Genomic DNA, 4,701 nt, shown 5'->3' with positions numbered 1-4,701 from the left:
TTGTTTTTGTCAATGAGCACCATCGAGATGGATTTCAATCTGAGGATTTAATAGTTGGGATAACGATAAAATTCATACTCACCTACCACATCATGCTATTATCACGTTGGTTGATTATTTCTTGAACTATCATGTCCAAAGAAGAATAAATCTCAATCCGTAGCTCGTTCTTAGGTGTTTATATAGAATCTTTTTTGGCTTGGCTTCTTTTTAGTGTGGCCAAATACGTCTTTGATGTTCTGCATTAATCCTCAGATCAGAGCACATACTTTCGCCGAATGTAATAATGGCTTCAGCTTTGCCCTTCCGACTAGTAGTTATCGATGTTTTAATGTTTTCTATTTAAGTGTTCAGTCTCGAATTGACGATCATTGTTCTTGAAGTTAGACATACCCGTCGTTTATTTCAGTTAATTCAGGGCCCAATAATCCAAAATAGGTGAGAAAATTAAGACTGCATAGCAACTAACAATCCGCCTACTTAAGAGATTTTGTCTTCACAATTCTTCTTCAACACGTTCTTAATTTCCATTGAGGGCCAGAATCTGCTTTGAGCGAAAAGAAATAATATCCAAGATTCATTTTATTATCAGATTTTTACCTTTAGGTTCCTTTGATCACTGCCGTCAACCATTTAACCAGAGAAAACAATTTCTCCGTCTGAGCTAGCACAATGAGCGCCAGTCAGACTTATCAATCTTGAGCAGCGCCCATAATATTAACAGAGTGGCTAAATAAATAATGTTTTAAAACCAAATACAGTAGTTTATGTTTGTTCATGTACCGTATGTACAAGGTGTGCAGTTTTTACTGAGAAATTTTTTACTCAGTTTGATGCCCCTCATCACTTGGTATAAGTTGAAGTAGCCCCTTTTATAGGTCGCTGCTTTAAAGTTTGAACCTACAATAGATAATAATAAAATTCTCTACGACTCGCTGGCAGAGTGGTTAAGATGTTGGCTAGAGGAGGCTGAGAAGGCTTTATCCCTTGAGTACGGATTTCGGTCATCCACCTTTTTATGAATGCTTGAGAATGGATAGGAACGTACTAATCTCAATGAAACTTGCCATGAATATAAGAAAACCGAAACATAATTCAACCCCCCCCCCCCTCCAAAAAAAAAAAGCCGGGTAAAATAGCTAGTTGATCTTACTGATCTAAATAAAGTTGAGTTCCTTTCAATGTGTCAGCTTATATTAAGTCTTTAAACTAATTGGGAATTAATTGATTGATTAGTTCTAATTCATCTCGACTGGATCTAGAACCAGAGATATGTCTGGCACCTATACTAGAATGTACGTAAATTTAGATTTAGAATTGAGATCTAGATCTAATTGTGCAATCTAAAAACTAGATCTAGATTTTTCTAGATTTAAATATAAATCTAGATTCTAGATCTAACACTAATTCTAGTCTACATTCTAGCTCTAGATATGACCAGGTGTGTAATAGACTGAGATTTAGACTACTGGCTAGATGTAGCAATCAATATGTAGGCTGTGGGTTTAGATTCCACTCTAATATAAGAGGTAGGCTTACCTCAAAAACTTAAGGCTCTAGATATCTGTAAGTAGATCTAGATATAAAATTAAATCTACCCAATAGAAGCAATTTCGTACCAATTATGGAATCTCAAATATGCACAATCAACACTGAAGCTGCTTACATATCTAGATCTATTCTAGATTTGGATTAGATTTTTTTTTTTGATTGAAAGTGAGAAGGGCAGAGGTTTTCATAGAAGAAACATTGGTTGCTCTTAATCTCTCTTTTAGCATGATATAAAGGGAATCAAACTGAAGTTCCATAACTTGCAGAATGTATCTTCTGTGGTAGCTATTGTTATAGTCACTAAGTTCAAAGAATGAAATCAGGGGCATTTAAGGCAGACTCAATAGCAAAGCTTTTTTTATATTGGAAAAAAAGTTCAATGACTAATTAGGATTATCGGCATGAAACACAAATATTTAAAATGTTTTTTATTAGTGATTGCCTAGATGATGCCAAAGCTTTCATAGCTAACTCTACAAAAAAGGTCTGGAAGAAGAAAATCTGAGTGATATAAAATATTTCCAGTGGCCGGATACCTTGTAAAGAAATTGCCTATGAACAAAATTACTGTTATAAAACTAGATGTCACTGATCCAGCTAAATGTTCTGTTGCCGCTATTATGGAATGTGAAGTACACAAGAGGCATTATGATCATAAGATCATTGCCAAGTGACAAGCCTAAAAGTAAAAGTGTACATATTGTGACAAATGTACACAATGTCTTATATTTATTTTTAGCTTTTATATAGCGCTACTTTCATGCTTATAGCATGCTCAGAGCGCTTTGGTCCAATCTCATTTGTGGACCAGTTGGGGGGGGGGGGGAGGGGATATCTAGGAGTTAGTTTTACATGCTGCCTCTAGGCGCTCAGTAAAAAACAACTCTACTCAAGTCGGGTGTCGAACCTCGAGCCCCCTTCTAGGTAGCCAAGCGACCATATAACTTTATGTTGAGTTTACTTTAGGATAGCTGCCTTTCGTGTATGTTATGTGCTTGAATGATTTAATTTTAGTCTTTCCTGGGTAGGGGAAGGTGGGGCTAGTTGTCACAGTTTTCAGATTTTGATGTTTTAAACATATTTAGAATTCTTTGATTCTCACCAAACTTAACATGCTGTAACTTAAACATTCAGACAACAATAAGAGTAAATGAAATAAACTTTATCTCTTTATTTATCAAAGTTATACAACAAAAAAAAAGGCTGGGTTGAGGTTGTGACAATTTGCCCCATACCGGGGTAAGTTGACACAGGCATGGGGTAAAATGTCACACATTTAAAAAATCACCATATCTTGCTATGTCTAAAAATAGCATATTAAGTCAAAACTTTGTTCTTGTAGTAGTTTCCTTGACTGGTCGTCGTGAAAAAATGATATATATGTGGAGGTTCTGAAAGATTTTGGACCTAACAAGGAAAGCTGTAGGTTTTTCTTCAAAATAATGTTTATTTTTTTCTATATAATATTTGTACAATATCTGTTCACTTATTTCAGCAATGCACCCACTTCCAACCTATCTAAATAGTAGGACTAGGTAACTTCTTTCCTAAAATAAATGTTTCGCTCGGAGGACATCTTTTCTGTATGTTGATGCTGGCATAACCTTTGTAAACAGCATTATTTAAAGAGAAAGTCGCTTAATACTATTTAGGTATCTATTTAGGTATCATCCATAAAAAGGAATCAATAGAACAAATAATTATTAATAAACAAATATTAATATTAAAATTTGTTTTCAAAATGCTTAATCTTCATAGGGGCAAATTGTCACAACTGTGACATATTACCTCAACCTGTGTGACAACTTGCCCCACAACAATTTTCAGAACATTTATTCCAATAACATTTTATTGGGTCGAGCTTTAAGAAAAAAAACTAATTTCAATGTGTAACTAATACACAGAGACATGAAAAAGTGTAATGTTAGACAATCATCTCAAAATTATGAGTGTTTTTCAACAAAATTCAACAAAAATAAAATTCCACTTTCCGAACAGTCAAAAACAATGAATCATGATAATTTTAAAATGCGAAAAGGTATCGACTTCATTTTATAACTATTTGTAAATGTTTCCGTAAACATCTCAGCTGTAGTTTCACATTTTTGATAGCGCATCACATTGTACTGATATAGTGTTTGTGACATTTCACCCCACCTTCCCTTATCTTTCTTGATATTTAGGAAAATACGCATTTGCCCCTCAAAATACGCATGTCCAGGTCTGGGAATACGCATTTCAGTTTTGGCATGTATTAGGCATCTCTGTGTATCTGATAGGCTATCGGTACATTAATTGGGTAGACTTACACGTTGATTTCATTTGATTATTTTTAAATATAGTCTAGAATTAAAATGCCCGTTTTATCGTAAAGATATAAATAGTTGAGCTTGACTTTTATAAACGTTGCTTAAAATATAATAGCATATCTAAATATAGGCCTACCGTCTGCGAATAAGTCTACTTCAATAGACCTAATAGGCTTACTTTTTTTTTTTCATAATCTAGATTTTAAAAAATCTCTTAATACTATAGATCTATATCTAACTTTCTATCGATCGCACCTTTATTAACTTCGTTTACATTAGGCCTATATTTAGGACTACGTTTTGTATTAATTACTGTTGACTGTTGGTATGCAAATATGAATTAAACTAATGAGAGATAGGAATGACATTCTCTATGGATTTCGTTTTTTTTTTTAATGTATATAAGTAGGCCTACGTTTTTAAGTAGCGTATAAAAAATTACCCAGATCTAGTAGAAAATACCTAACATGAACTTTACTGAACGAACGGCAACTTCAAAACAGAAGCATCGACTTAGAGTGAATTTGATGCGAAGGGTGATCAAATATAAAATAATTTGTGAAAATCTCTTACTCTAATAAATTATATCTACCATAACAGCTTGTCTGAAAATGGTAAAGTTTTTATCGACCTGTTTATAAAAAGCTAAAAAACATTTTCAAATCAACACGGTTAAATCGCGCGTGTTCGAGGCGTAAAATCCTTGTCTCCATCATTTTATTTTGCAGGCATTTCAGGATGCGCAAGTACATTCGCATACGGCTTTGTAAAAAAAACTCGAAGTCAGCCTTCCTTTAGTATAGAGTATAGATCTTAGGGTTCAATCATTAATGAGATCCAT

Source organism: Biomphalaria glabrata, chromosome 6 (assembly GCF_947242115.1).
Source record: "Biomphalaria glabrata chromosome 6, xgBioGlab47.1, whole genome shotgun sequence".
NCBI classification, from domain to species: domain Eukaryota; kingdom Metazoa; phylum Mollusca; class Gastropoda; family Planorbidae; genus Biomphalaria; species Biomphalaria glabrata.
The sequence above is the reverse complement of the archived record's forward strand: the minus strand, read 5'-3'. Positions refer to the sequence as shown.